Source organism: Tamandua tetradactyla, chromosome 16 (genome assembly GCF_023851605.1).
Source record: "Tamandua tetradactyla isolate mTamTet1 chromosome 16, mTamTet1.pri, whole genome shotgun sequence".
In the NCBI taxonomy this organism is placed as follows: domain Eukaryota; kingdom Metazoa; phylum Chordata; class Mammalia; order Pilosa; family Myrmecophagidae; genus Tamandua; species Tamandua tetradactyla.
The window spans coordinates 30,323,037-30,339,745 of NC_135342.1; positions in this window are offsets into that span (position 1 = coordinate 30,323,037).

Sequence of the window (16,709 nt, forward strand, 5' to 3'; positions counted from 1 at the left end):
GTTGGCATGTGTTCTTATAAAAATGAGTACCATTATAGCCTGTGTATTTACTCATTTATATATCTATGATTGGATTAAATAGTTTTCCTATTCTTCCTTTTCTCACTCAGCACTGTTTTTAAGATCCATCCATTTAGCTCTGGGTACAGCGTATACATGGCTTCTAATGGTTGCCTGAGATGCCACCAGTGTATATCCTTTGCACTTTACTGTCTCCTCCCCCAGGGGGGACATTTGGGCTGCTTCCAGCTCCTTTACCACCACCGTTACAAACAATGGTCCCTTAGAGATTTGTATGTCTCTTTTCTGCACAGCTAGCATTGCTGGGCCATGGATATGTATGGCTGCTTTCCACAGTGGCTGTCCCCTTCCCCACTCCAACCAGTGCATGAGGGTTCTTATATCCACCCATCACCACCTGCCCTTGGCAAGTGATGGTTAATTTTATGTGCCTACTTTGGTAAGTTATGGTGTCAATTGTTTGGTCAAATACTGGTCTTGTTTTTACTGTGGAGGTATTTCATTGATGGCATTAGAATCTACCAGCAGGTGACTTTAAGGAGACTACCCTGAGCAATGTGGATGGGCCTCATCCAATCAGCTGGAGACTTTAAAAGTGAGAACTGAGATATTCAGTTTGCTAACGCTGATGAAGTGCAGTATACCAGAAATGGGCTGGCTTTTTTTTTTTTTTCCGTTCTACATATATAATCAGTAATTCACAATATCATCACATAGTTGCATATTCATCATTTCTTAGAACATTTGCCTCAATTCAGAAAAAGAAATAAAATGAAAACAGAAAAAAAAAGATTATACATACCATACCCCTTACCCCTCGCTTTCATTGATCACTAGCATTTCAAACTAAATTTATTTTAACATTTGTTACCCTTATTATTTATTTTTATTTGATATATTCTACTTGTCTGTTGACAAGATAGATAAAAGGAGCATCAGACACAAAGTTTTCACAATCACACAGTTACATTGTGAAAGCTATATCATTATTCAATCATCATCAAGAAACATGGCTACTGGAACACCGCGCTACATTTTCAGGCAATTCCCTCCATGGGCTGGCTTTTTAAATGGGATTTATTAGCTTACAAGTTTACAGTTCTTAGACAATGAAAATGCCCAAATCAAGGCATCAACAGGATGATACCTTGTCCCCAAAGACCAGCTCCCAGCAATCCGCACCTACTCTGTCACATAGGAAAGCACATGGTGATGCCTCCTGGTCTCTCCTGGGTTTTGTTGCTTCCAGCTTCTGCCTTCAGTGGCTTTCTTTCTGAGCTTTTGTATGTGTCCTTGTCTCCTAGCTTCTCTGGCTTTTCTCTCTTTTAGCTTCCCTGAATTTCATCTCCTAGCTTCTCTGGGGGCTTTTTCTGTCTTTTATCCTCTTATAAAGGATCCAGTAAGAGGATTAAGACATACCTTGGGCAGGCCTCAACTGAAATAACCTAATGAAGAGATCCCACCCACAATAGGTTTATACCTTACAGGAATGCAAAGAAACAAGAAACTATGTTCCAGTCACTGGAAAACAAGCAATCAATGACACTATCTTGAGTAAGCCCAGACACTAGACTTTGTTTTCAACCATTTCAACCTAGACAAAGATATTAAATGAGCTAGCTAAAATAATGTTCAAAGAACTAAAAGAAATCATGCCTAAACGGCTAAAGGAACGTATGAGAATAATGTCCCACCAATAGAATATATTAATAATAAAAAACCAAATACAAATCTTGCAGTTGAAAAGTACAATAATTGAAATGAAAATTTCACTAGGGATTTCAACAGCATATTTGAACAGGCAGAAGAAAGAATCAGTGAATCTGAATATAGGTTCACTGAGATTACTAATTGAGGAACAGGAAGAGAAAGGATAAAGAAAAGTAAATAGAGCCTCAGATACCTGTGGAACGTCATCAAGCATACCAACATACTCATAATGGGATTCCCAGAGGAGAGGAGAGAAGGAAGGAGCAGAAAGAATAGTTAAAGAAATAATGATTGAAAACATTACTAAATTTGATGGAAAAAAATTAAACAGCCAGAAGTGCAAAAATTTCCAAATGAGATAAACTTAAAAATTTCTACACCTAGACACATAATCAAATGCTTGAAAGACAGACAAAAAAAGAATCTTTTTTTTATTAATTAACGGAAAAAAAAGAAATTAACACAACATTTAGAAATCATACCATTCTACATATGCAATCAGTAATTCTTAACATCATCACATAGATGCATGATCATCGTTTCTTAGTACATTTGCATCGGTTTAGAAGAACTAGCAACACAACAGAAAAGGATATAGAATGTTAATATAGAGAAAAGAAATAAAAGTAATAATAATAGTAAAAAAAAACCAACCCTATAGCTCAGATGCAGCTTCATTCAGTGTTTTAACATGATTACTTTACACTTAGGTATTATTGTGCTGTCCATTTTTGAGTTTTTGTATCTAATCCTGTTGCACAGTCTTTATCCTTTCAGCTCCAATTACCCATTATCTTACCCTGTTTCCAACTCCTGCTGGACTCTGTTACCAATGACATATTCCAAGTTTATTCTCGAATGTCCGTTCACATCAGTGGGACCATACAGTATTTGTCCTTTAGTTTTTGGCTGGACTCACTCAGCGTAATGTTCTCTAGGTCCATCCATGTTATTACATGCTTCATAAGTTTATCTTGTCTTAAAGCTGCATAATATTCCATCGTATGTATATACCACAATATACACTCTTCTGTTGATGGACATTTTGGCTGTTTCCATCTCTTTGCAATTGTAAATAACGCTGCTATAAACATTGGTGTGCAAATGTTCGTTTGTGTCTTTGCCCTTAAGTCCTTTGAGTAGATACCTAGCAATGGTATTGCTGGGTCATATGCAATTCTATATTCAGCTTTTTGAGGAACCACCAAACTGCCTTCCACAGTGGTTGCACCATTTGACATTCCCACCAACAGTGGATAAGTGTGCCTCTTTCTCCGCATCCTCTCCAGCACTTGTCATTTTCTGTTTCGTTGATAATGGCCATTCTGGTGGGTGTGAGATGATATCTCATTGTGGTTTTGATTTGCATTTCTCTAATGGCCAGGGACATTGAGCATCTCTTCATGTGCCTCTTGGCCATCCGTATTTCCTCTTCTGGTAGGTGTCTGTTCAAGTCTTTTTCCCATTTTGTAATCGGGTTGGCTGTCTTTTTGTTGTTGAGTTGAACAATCTCTTTATAAATTCTGGATACTAGACCTTTATCTGATATGTCATTTCCAAATATTATCTCCCATTATGTAGGCTGTCTTTCTACTTTCTTTTTTTTTATTAATTAGAAAAAGAATTAACAAAACAATTAGAAATCATTCCATTCTACATGTACAATCAGTAATTCTTAATAACATCACATAGTTGCATATTCATCATTTCTTAGTACATTTGCATCGATTTAGAAAAAGAAATAAAAAGACAACAGAATAAGAATTAAAACATTAATAGAAAGAAGAAAAAAAAAACAAAAAACCTATACCTCACATGCAGCTTCATTCAGTGTTTTAACATAATTGCATTACAATTGGGTAGTATTGTGCTGTCCATTTCTGAGTTTTTATATCCAGTCCCGTTGTACAGTCTGTATCCCTTCAGCTCCAATTACCCCTTCTCTCTCTTTTTTTTTTTTAATTAATGGAAAAAAAGAAATTAACCCAACATTTAGAAATCATACCATTCTACATATGCAATCAGTAATTCTTAACATCATCACATAGATGCATGATCATCGTTTCTTAGTACATTTGCATCGGTTTAGAGGAACTAGCAACACAACAGAAAAAGATATAAAATGTTAATATAGAGAAAAGAAATAAGAGTAATAATAATAGTAAAAAACAACAACAAAAAAAAACCCTATAGCTCAGATGCAGCTTCATTCAGTGTTTTAACATGATTACTTTACAATTAGGTATTATTGTGCTGTCCATTTTTGAGTTTTTGTATCTAGTCCTGTTGCACAGTCTGTATCCCTTCAGCTCCAATTACCCATTATCTTACCCTGTTTCTAACTCCTGCTGATCTCTGTTACCAATGATATATTCCAAGCTGATTCTCGAATGTCGGTTCACATCAGTGGGACCATACAGTATTTGTCCTTTAGTTTTTGGCTAGACTCACTCAGCATAATGTTCTCTAGGTCCATCCATGTTATTACATGCTTCATAAGTTTATCCTGTCTTAAAGCTGCATAATATTCCATCATATGTATATACCACAGTTTGTTTAGCCACTCTTCTGTTGATGGACATTTTGGCTGTTTCCATCTCTTTGCAATTGTAAATAACGCTACTATAAACATTGGTGTGCAAATGTCCGTTTGTGTCTTTGCCCTTAAGTCCTTTGAGTATATTCCCAGCAATGGTATTGCTGGGTCGTATGGCAATTCTATATTCAGCTTTTTGAGGAACCGCCAAACTGCCTTCCACAGTGGTTGCACCATTTGACATTCCCACCAACAGTGGATAAGTGTGCCTCTTTCTCCGCATCCTCTCCAGCACTTGTCATTTTCTGTTTTGTTGATAATGGCCATTCTGGTGGGTGTGAGATGATATCTCATTGTGGTTTTGATTTGCATTTCTCTAATGGCCAGGGACATTGAGCATCTCTTCATGTGCCTTTTGGCCATTTGTATTTCCTCTTCTGATAGGTGTCTGTTCAAGTCTTTTTCCCATTTTGTAATTGGGTTGGCTGTCTTTTTGTTGTTGAGATGAACAATCTCTTTATAAATTCTGGATACTAGACCTTTATCTGATATATCATTTCCAAATATTGTCTCCCATTGTGTAGGCTGTCTTTCTACTTTCTTGATGAAGTTCTTTGATGCACAAAAGTGTTTAATTTTGAGGAGCTCCCATTTATTTATTTCCTTCTTCAGTGTTCTTGCTTTAGGTTTAAGGTCCATAAAACCGCCTCCAATTGTAAGATTCATAAGATATCTCCCTACATTTTCCTCTAACTGTTTTATGGTCTTAGACCTAATGTTTAGATCTTTGATCCATTTTGAGTTAACTTTTGTATAAGGTGTGAGATACAGGTCTTCTTTCATTCTTTTGCATATGGATATCCAGTTCTCTAGGCATCAATTATTGAAGAGACTGTTCTGTCCCAGGTGAGTTGGCTTGACTGCCTTATCAAAGATCAAATGTCCATAGATGAGAGGGTCTGTATCTGAGCACTCTATTCAATTCCATTGGTCGATATATCTATCTTTATGCCAATACCATGCTGTTTTGACCACTGTGGCTTCATAATATGCCTTAAAGTCCGGCAGCGTGAGACCTCCAGCTTCGTTTTTTTTCCTCAAGATGTTTTTAGCAATTCGGGGCACCCTGCCCTTCCAGATAAATTTGCTTATTGGTTTTTCTAATTCTGAAAAATAAGTTGTTGGGATTTTGATTGGTATTGCATTGAATCTGTAGATCAGTTTAGGTAGGATTGACATCTTAATTATATTTAGTCTTCCAATCCATGAACACGGTATGCCCTTCCATCTATTTAAGTCTTCTGTGATTTCTTTTAGCAGTTTTTTGTAGTTTTCTTTATATAGGTTTTTTCTCTTTTTAGTTAAATTTATTCCTAGGTATTTTATTCTTTTAGTTGCGATTGTAAATGGGATTCGTTTTTTGATTTCCCCCTTAGCTTGTTCATTACTAGTGTATAGAAATGCTATAGATTTTTGAATGTTGATCTTGTAACTGCTACTTTGCTGTACTCATTTATTAGCTCTAGTAGTTTTGTTGTGGATTTTTCCGGGTTTTCGACGTGTAGTATCATATCGTCTGCAAACAGTGATAGTTTTACTTCTTCCTTTCCAATTTTGATGCCTTGTATTTCTTTTTCTTGTCTAATTGCTCTGGCTAGAACCTCCAACACAATGTTGAATAATAGTGGTGTAAGTGGACATCCTTGTCTTGTTCCTGATCTTAGGGGGAAAGTTTTCAATTTTTCCCCATTGAGGATGATATTAGCTGTGGGTTTTTCATATATTCCCTCTATTATTTTAAGGAAGTTCCCTTGTATTCCTATCTTTTGAAGTGTTTTCAACAGGAAAGGATGTTGAATGTTTTCAAATGCCTTCTCTGCATCAATTGAGATGATCATGTGATTTTTCTGCTTTGATTTGTTGATATGGTGTATTACATTAATTGATTTTCTTATGTTGAACCATCCTTGCATACCTGGGATGAATCCTACTTGGTCATGATGAATAAGTCTTTTAATGTGTTGTTGGATACGATTTGCTAGAATTTTATTGAGGATTTTTGCATCTATATTCATTAGAGAGATTGGTCTGTAGTTTTCTTTTTTTGTAATATCTTTGCCTGGTTTTGGTATGAGGGTGATGTTGGCTTCATAGAATGAATTAGGTAGTTTTCCCTCCACTTCGATTTTTTTGAAGAGTTTGAGGAGAGTTGGTACTAATTCTTTCTGGAATGTTTGATAGAATTCACATGTGAAGCCATCTGGTCCCGGACTTTTCTTTTTAGGGAGCTTTTGAATGACTAATTCAATCTCTTTACTTGTGATTGGTTTGTTGAGGTCATCTATGTCTTCTTGAGTCAAAGTTGGTTGTTCATGTCTTTCCAGGAATCCGTCCATTTCATCTAAGTTGTTGTATTTATTAGTGTAAAGTTGTTCATAGTATCCTGTTATTACCTCCTTTATTTCTGTGAGGTCAGTAGTTATGTCTCCTCTTCCATTTCTGATCTTATTTATTTGCATCCTCTCTCTTCTTCTTTTTGTCAATCTTGCTAAAGGCCCATCAATCTTATTTTCTCATAGAACCAACTTCTGGTCTTATTGATTTTCTCTATTGTTTTCAATTTCATTTATTTCTGCTCTAATCTTTGTTATTTCTTTCCTTTTGCTTGCTTTGGGATTAGTTTGCTGTTCTTTCTCCAGTTCTTCCAAGTGGACAGTTAATTCCTACATTTTTGCCTTTTCTTCTTTTCTGATATAGGCATTTAGGGCAATAAATTTCCCTCTTAGCACTGCCTTTGCTGCATCCCATAGGTTTTGATATGTTGTGTTTTCATTTTCATTCGCCTCGAGGTATTTACTAATTTCTCTTGCAATTTCTTCTTTGACCCACTCGTTGTTTAAGAGTGTGTTGTTGAGCCTCCACGTATTTGTGAATTTTCTGGCCCTCCCCCTATTATTGATTTCCAACTACATTCCTTTATGATCCAAGAAAGTGTTGTGTATGATTTCAATCTTTTTAAATTTGTTAAGACTTGCTTTGTGACCCAGCATATGGTCTATCTTTGAGAATGATCCATGAGCACTTGAGAAAAAGATGTATTCTGCTGTTGTGGGATGTAATGTCCTATAGATGTCTGTTAAGTCAAGCTCATTTATAGTAATATTCAGATTCTCTATTTCTTTGTTGATCCTCTGTCTAGATGTTCTGTCCATTGATGAGAGTGGTGAATTGAAGTCTCCAACTATTATGGTATATGTGTCTATTTCCCTTTTCAGTGTTTGCAGTGTATTCCTCACATATTTTGGGGCATTCTGGTTCAGTGTGTAAATATTTATGATTGTTATGTCTTCTTGTTTAATTGTTCCTTTTATTAGTATATGTGTCCTTCTTTGTCTCTTTTAACTGTTTTACATTTGAAGTCTAATTTGTTGGATATTAGTATAGCCACTCCTGCTCTTTTCTGGTTGTTATTTGCATGAAATATCTTTTCCCAACCTTTCACTTTCAACCTATGTTTATCTTTGGGTCTAAGATGTGTTTCCTGTAGACAGCATATAGAAGGATCCTGTTTTTTAATCCATTCTGCCAGTCTATGTCTTTTGATTGGGGAATTCAGTCCATTGACATTTAGTGTTATTACTGTTTGGATAATATTTTCCTCTACCATTTTGGCTTTTGTATTATATATATCATATCTGACTTTCCTTCTTTCTACACTCTTCTCCATACCTCTCTCTTCTGTCTTTTCATATCTGACTCTAGTGCTCCCTTTAGTATTTCTTGCAGAGATGGTCTCTTGGTCACAAATTCTCTCAGTGACTTTTTGTCTGAGAATGTTTTAATTTCTCCCTCATTTTTGAAGGACAATTTTGCTGGATATAGGAGTCTTGTTTGGCAGTTTTTCTCTTTTAGTAATTTAAATATATCATCCCACTGTCTTCTAGCTTCCATGGTTTCTGCTGAGAAATCTACACATAGTCTTATTGGGTTTCCTTTGTATGTGATGGATTGTTTTTCTCTTGCTGCTTTCAAGACCCTCTCTTTCTCTTTGACCTCTGACATTCTAACTAGTAAGTTTCTTGGAGAACGCCTATTTCGGTCTATTCTCTTTGGGGTGCGCTGCACTTCTTGGATCTGTAATTTCAGGTCTTTCATAAGAGTTGGGAAATTTTCAGTGATAATTTCTTCCATTAGTTTTTCTCCTCCTTTTCCCTTCTCTTCTCCTTCTGGGACACCCACAACACGTATATTTGTACGGTTCATATAGTCCTTGAGTTCCCTGATACCCTGTTCAAATTTTTCCATTCCATTCCGGATAGTTTCTGTTTCTTTTTGGAATTCAGATGTTCCAGCCTCCAAATCACTAATTCTATCTTCTGTCTCTTTAAATCTATCATTGTAGGTATCCATTGTTTTTTCCATCTTTTCTACTTTATCCTTCACTTCCATAAGCTCTGTGATTTGTTTTTTCAGTTTTTCTATTTCTTCTTTTTGTTCAGCCCATGTCTTCTTCATGTCCTCCCTCAATTTATCGATTTCGTTTTTGAAGAGGTTTTCCATTTCTGTTCATATATTCAGCATTAGTTGTTTCAGCTCCTGTATCTCATTTGAACTATTGGTCTGTTCCTTTGAGTGGGCCATATTCTCAATTTTCTGAACATGATCCATTATCCTCTGTTGGCATCTGGGCATTTAGTCAGACTTCTCTGGGTGTTGGACCCAACAGGCTGAAAGATCCTTCTGTGAAATCTCTGGGTTCTGTCTTTCATATCCTGCCCAGTAGGTGGTGCTCGTGACACACGTTTGTCTCTGGGTTCCACCAGCAAAAGGTGTTGTGGGTCCTTTAACTTTGGAAAACTCTCGCCTTGGGGGAGGTTCGCCAGCCAAAGTGGCTTGGAAGAGTGCCAGCCGGCCCGGGGGTCCGAATGCGGGGAGGGTCGCCGGCCGCCGCAGCCCAGGAGAGCGTCCGACTGAATTTCCTAGTCGGCCCGGGGCACCAAGCGTGGCGGGAGGGCGCCAGCCGCCGCGGCCCGGGAGAGTGCACCGTTCCCAGCTGGACCGGGGAGTCACGTGTTTGGAAGGGACCCCCCAGTCACCGTTCTCTGCGGTCTGGGGATTTCCGACCCAACTCTCTCAGTTGGTCCTGGAGGCCTCGCGTGGTGGGGCTGCCAGCCGCCGCGGCCCGAGGGGATCGCTGCCCAATTCTGCCAGCTGGCCTGGGAAGTAGGAAGGGAGGGACTCCAGCCACTTGCCGTCCCGCCCGGGAAAACCCGCGCCCCTCGGCGATCTCACCGGAGCTGGTTCTCCCAGACAGTCAGCCATTCCAGGATGGGGTACGCTGTCCCTTTGATCTCCGTCGTGGCTCCGAGAGCTTCTCTGTATCGTTTCCACTCCCCCAGTAGCTGTTTTTTAAAAATAATCGTTCAAGGGCTGGCCATGGTGGCTCAGCAGGCAGAGCTCTTGACTGCCATGCCGGAGATCCGGGTTCTATTCCTGGTGCCTTTAAAAATGTAAATCAAATAAGAATTTCCAGACTGAAGACACAATTTCATGGATTTTCCAAATAAATAAAATACAGACACATTGAAATGATTGGTTAAGACTACCCTAAGTTCAGAAAGTTTTTCTTGAGTTAGCTGTGACAATATCTGCAATTCATCAGCAATTTTACCATTCTTCTTTTTTCCTCTAAGGAGCAGCACAGTGAGGATTTCTTTTTTTTAATTTTTTTATTAATCAAAAAAAAGAAAAGAAATTAACACAACATTTAGAAATCATTCCATTCTACACATGCACTCAGTAATTCTTAGTATCATCACATAGATGTATGATCATCATTTCTTAGTACATTTGCATCGATTTAGGAAAAGAACTAGCAAAACAGCAGAAAAAGATATAGAATGTTAATATAGAGAAGAGAATTAAAATAATAATACTAATAATATATATATATATAAAAAGGAAAAAGAAAAAAACAAAAACAAAAGATACAAACACACAAACAAACAAACAAAAAACCATATTTCAGGTGCAGCTTCATTCAGTGTTCCAACCTAGTTACATTACACTTAGGTATTATTGTGCTGTCCATTTTTGAGTTTTTGTATCTAGTCCTGTTGCACAGTCTGTATCCCTTCAGCTCCAATTACCCATTATCTTACCCTGTTTCTAACTCCTGCTGGTCTCTGTTACCAATGATATAGTCCAAGCTGATTCTCGAATGTCGGTTCACTTCAGTGGGACCATACAGTATTTGTCCTTTAGTTTTTGGCTAGACTCACTCAGCATAATGTTCTCTAGGTCCATCTATGTTATTACATGCTTCATAAGTTTAGTCTGTCTTAAAGCTGCATAATATTCCATCGTAGGTATACGCCACAGTTTGTTTAGCCACTCGTCTGTTGATGGGCATTTTGGCTGTTTCCATCTCTTTGAAGTTGTAGATAATGCTGCTATAAACACTGGTGTGCAAATGTCCGTCTGTGTCTTTGCCCTTAAGTCCTTTGAGTAGATACCTAGCAGTGGTATTGCTGGGTCGTAATCCATTCTGCCATTCTATGTCTTTTGATTGGGAAATTCAGTCCATTAACTTTTAGTGTTATTACTGTTTGGATAATATTTTCCTCTACCATTTTGGCTTTTGTATTATATATATCATATCTGATTTTCCTTCTTTCTACACTTTACTCCATACCTCTCTCTTCTGTCTTTTCATATCTGACTCTAGTGCTCCCTTTAGTATTTCTTGCAGAGCTGGTCTCTTGGTCACAAATTCTCTCAGTGACTTTTTGTCTATAAATGTTTTAATTTCTCCTTCATTTTTGAAGGACAATTTTGCTGGATATAGGAGTCTTGGTTGGCAGTTTTTCTCTTTTAGTGATTTAAATATATCATCCCACTGTCTTCTAGCTTCCATGGTTTCTGCTGAGAAATCTACACATAGTCTTATTGGGTTTCCCTTGTATGTGACAGATTGTTTTTCTCTTGCTGCTTTCAAGATCCTCTCTTTCTCTTTGACCTCTGACATTCTAACTAGTAAATGTCTTGGAGAACGCCTATTTGGGTCTATTCTCTTTGGGGTGCGCTGCACTTCTTGGATCTGTATATTTAGGTCTTTCATAAGAGTTGGGAAATTTTCAGTGATAATTTCTTCCATTAGTTTTTCTCCTCCTTTTCCCTTCTCTTCTCCTTCTGGGACACCCACAACACGTATATTTGTGCGCTTCATATTGTCATTCAGTTCCCTGATTCCCTGCTCAAGTTTTTCCATTCTTTTCCCTATAGTTTCTGTTTCTTTTTGGAATTCAGTTGTTCCATCCTCCAGTTCACTAATTGTAGCTTCTGTCTCTTTAGATCTACCATTGTAGGTATCCATTGTTTTTTCCATTTTTTCTTCTTTGTCCTTCACTCCCACAAGTTCTGTGATTTGTTTTTTCAGATTTTCTATTTCTTCTTTTTGTTCAGCCCATATCTTCTTCATGTCCTCCCTCAATTTATTGATTTGTTTTTGAAGAGTTTTTCCATTTCTGTTCGTATATTCAGCATTAGTTGTCTCAGCTCCTGTATCTCATTTGAACTATTGGTTTGTTCCTTTGATTGGGCCATATCTTCAATTTTCCGAGCGTCATCCATTATTTTCTGCTGGTGTCTGGGCATTTGATCAGATCTCCCTGGGTGTGGGACCCAGCTGGTTGAAAGGTTTTTCTGTGGAATCTCTGGGCTCTGTTTTTCTTTTCCTGCCCAGTAGGTGGCGCTCGTGGTGGTCGTTTGTCTGCGGGGCAGTCGGCCCGGGAAACCGCGTGTGGAGGTGGGGGCCGCTGGCCGTGGCTTGGGGGAGTGCCGGTCCAAATTGCCCAGCTGGCCCGAGACGCCAAGCGTGACGGGAGGGCCCCGCTATCCAATGTTCCCAGTCAGACCGGGGAGCCACGTGCGTGGAGGGGACCCCAGACGCCAGCCACCCCAGCCGGGAAAACGTGCACCCCTCGGGTATCTCACAGCAGTGGATTCTCCCTACCCGTTCAGCCGTTCCAGAATGGGGTACGCTGTCTTTTTTGGTCTCTGTCGTGACTCCGGGAGCTGTTTTGTATTGTTTCTGTTTCTTTAGTTGCTTTTCTGGAGGAGGAACTAAGACCCGCGCGTCTTACTAAGCCGCCATCTTCTCCGGAAGTCCAGGATTTCTTAACAATAGCATTATCTCTAGGAGCCTCCCAAAAAAAGAATCTTGAAAGCATCAATGAGAAGGGACTCATTATGTATAAAGGACCCTCAATAATATTAAGCAATTGATTTCTTATAAGAAACCACAGGGGCCAGAAGGCAGTGGAATGACATATTCAAGTACTAAAAGAACTAAAAGAACAATCAGCCAAGAATTCTGTATCCAGCAAAGCTAATCTTTCAAAAATGGGGAACTTAAAACATTCCTACATAAAGAAAAACTGAAGAAATTCATTGCAGACAGATCTGCTCTATAAGAAATTCTCATGAAAATTTTCAGGCTGATATGAAAGGACACTAAAGAGTAATTTGAATATACATGAAGAAATAAAGAGCACCAGTAAAGATAATTACATAAAAATAAAACATAGTATACATGTGATGGTGTGTGTGTACAACTTTCAAATTTTCCTATGTGATATAAGAGACAAATGCATAAAGCAGTATTTATATATATGAGTATATGGTCATACAGTGTATAAAGTTATGGTCTGTTTGACAATAACAGCACAAAGGAGGAGGGGAAACAGAGTTAAGATTTTGTGTACTATTGAAATTAAGTTGGCATATTCCAAATTAGATTATTATAAATTGAGATGTTAATTATAAGTCCAAGGGCATCCAGTAAGAAAATAATCCAAAAGTATATGGTAAAAGAAATTATATGAAAATTAAAATGGTACTATAGAAAATATCTATGTAACACAAAAGAAGGCAGCAGTGAAAGACTAGAAAATAAGAAAGACATAAAGCATATAGCAAAATGGCCAACATAAATCCTTCCTTATCAGTAATTACATTAAATGCAAATAAAAACTCCAATTTCAAAACTATATACTATCTGTAAGAGACACAGTTTAGTTTCAAAGGCACAAATAGTTTGAAAGGAAAGGACGGAAATATATATCTAAACAGTAACCAAAAGAGCGCTCAGTAGCTATAGAAAAATCAGAAAAGTAAACTTTAATACAGAAATTATTACTAGAGACAAAAAAGGATATTTTTAATGCTAAAAGTTTCAATCCATCAAAAAGATATAACAATTATAAACAATATAGACACCTACAACAGAGCCCCAAAATATAAGAAACAAAAAACTGACAGATTTAAAGAAGACATGGACAATCCAATGATACTAGTTGGAGACTTCAATATTCTACTTTCAATAATAGGTATAATAACTAGAGAAGACCAACAAGGAAATAGAAGCCTTGAACACTATCAATCAGATAGATCTAACAAATATCTATAGAACACGCCACTGAACAACAGCAAAATACATATTCTTCTCAACTGTACATTCTCCAGGATAGACCATATGTTAGGCAATAAAACAAGTCTCAATAAATTTTAAAAGATTGAAGTCATACAAAGTATGTTCCCAGATCTCAATGGAATGAAATTAGAAATCAATAATAGAAGGATATTGGGGAATTCATAAATATGTGGAAATTTAACAAACATTCCTAAATAACCAATAGGTCAAAGAAAAGAAACCCAAGGAAAATTTTAAAATACCTGGAGAATAATGAAAAGGAAAACACAACATTCCAAACTTATGGGATATAACCGAAGTAATGCTCAGAGGAAAATATATAACTATAAACAACTATGTTAAAAATAATAAGAAATTTTCTTTTAATAAGAAAAATAAGAAGAAATTTTTTAAAAATGAAGAAATATCTTAAATCAGTAACCTTCTACCTTAAGAATCAAGAGAAAGAAGAGAAAGCCAAACCCAAAGCAAGTAGAAGAAGGGAAATAATAAAGATTAGCATAGAAATAAATGAAATAGAATGTAAAAAAAAAAAACAATTCGGAATATCAATGAAACCAAGTTAGTTATTTGAAAAGATCAATAAGGTGGACAAACCTTTAGTTTGACCAAAAAAGAGAGAGAGAGAAGACTCAAATTGCTAAAATCAAGAAAATGGAAGATGTGATATACAGTGGACCTTACAGAAACAAGAGGGATGATAAGGGACACCATAAACAATTGAATACTAACAAATTAGATAACCTGGATGAAATGGACAAATTCCTAGAAACACAAACAACCAAAGCAAGAAGAAATAGATAATCCAAATACACCTATAACAAGTAAAGAGATTGCATTATTGGGATGGAATTTAGGACAACTAGAAGTTCGAGAGAACATTCCCCACAAGACCTCCCTCACTTCTGACACCAGTCGCAAATTCAAGGGTTACCCAAATCACCTTCAGTTTCAATAATTTGCCAGCGGGCTTCACAGAATGTACTGAAAGCTGTTATCTTCATGGTTATGGTTTATTTCTGGGAAAGGACAGAGATTAAAAGGAGCCGAAGGAAGAGCCATATAGTGTAGAGTCCAGGAGAGATCTGAATGTGGAATTTCTGGTGTCCTCAACCCATGGATTCATGAATAGTATTCATTCCTGCCAGTCATAATGTGTGATGGATGATACACATGGAAAATCCCCAACAGGGAAGCTCACTTGAGTCTTTCCTGTTTTGTTGGAACTCCACTGTACCCTGCCTGTGTGACTGACCTTTCATTTCCAGGTCCTCCCGGAGGTTTAGCTGATACCTCTAGTCTTCAGTCCTGTCTGGAGGCAGAACTGCATGACCTAAAGCCCTTTTCATAAATCACAATGTTAGACTGTCGGTGGCCAAAACAAGCAGACAAAAAAAAGATGTTGCTATCAGGAATATCATTCCACTGGCCTAGAAATAATCAACCAGCAGCTGAAGGAAAAGGCCAGAAGCCGGGCTTCTCTTTGGGTAAGGTTTTTTCTTCACCACACAATTAGTAATTAAATATTTTCCCATAAAGGAAAGCCCAGGCTCATTTGACTTCACTAGGAATCTTACTAAACATCTAAAGAAGAATCTACACCAATCCTTCACAAATTCTTCCAAAAAATAGGAGAGGAGCGATCGTTTCCCTCTGAGGCGGGTCTTACCCTGATGCCCAAACCAGAGAAAGACATCAAAAGAAAAGAAAACTGCCAACCAATATTCCTTATGAAGATCACTGAAAAAATCCTCAAGAAAATACTGGCAAACCAAATTTGGCAGCCTCTAAAAGGGACTATACGGCCACCGCTGTTCCAGGGGACTGAGACGCCACCTCTCAGGCGCCGGTAGCTTCTGTCAGGTCAGTGGTGCAACGGGTCCTGATCGGAACCATCCGGCCCGTGGTCTGCCCGGCCGAGTTCCCTCCCGTGTCCTCCAGTTGGTCTGGGAGGGTTCAGGCACTGCGGATGCGCGGATTTGGTGGGATCCGTGCCCCAAGTGGGTGGCGGCCACAGGCTTTTGCCCTCCGTCCTCTGCCGCCAAGTAGTGGAACTGCAGGGGCGGCTCCAAGTAGCTGAGCATCCCTATTGCTTATTTTCCTGAGCAAGTAATAGGTAATCTTCCAGCTGCTGTGTCCACTGGCGTTTACTGTGATTGGGCCAAGTGTTGGAAGTGAATGTGTTGGTAAGATGGTGGTGAGCATAGGATGGAACTCATACTACAAGAATAGGAAAAAGTCCATGGAAACTCACATTATAGGTATCTTCAAAGAGTACTCTATGAGGCAAATGTTCAATGGACATTGTTGGCTACCTCAAAAAACCACATGATTATTTCAATAAACAGAAAAAAAGCATTTTACAAAATCCACCACCCTTTCATGATAAAAACGCTCAACAAACTAGGAATAGAAGGGAATGTTCACAACTGGATAAAGTGCATCTATGAAAATTATACTTACTGGTAAGAGAATGAAAGTTTTCTCCTTAAGGTCTCCTTAAGACATGCTGAAACAAAAACCTGCATTTTAACAAGATCTCCTGGTAACTTGAATGCACTTTAAATCTTCACTGCACATTTGAATCTCCTGGAGGAACTTCTGACACTCCCAATGCCTGGCTGTGCCTCGGATCAAGCCCTGTCCTTGCCCTGATGGGTTCACAATAGGGTGAGGGACACAAACATTCAATAGAGAGTGACAGCCCACATGGTCAGCGGTGGGATGCCAAAGTGACCAAAGTACTAAGAGGGAATCAGAAACCAGGGTTATAGGAGCCATGATAGGGAAAATGAAGGTGAATGTATGAGCCAAGAGGAGATGCCTGATCCAGCCCAGGGTGTCAGGGAAGGCTTCCTGGAAGAAGGGGCATAGAAGGAGGAGTCCAGCAGGTAAAAAATAGGGAAGAACATTCATGAAGCTGGGACTGAGGGTGGGGCCAGATCACAC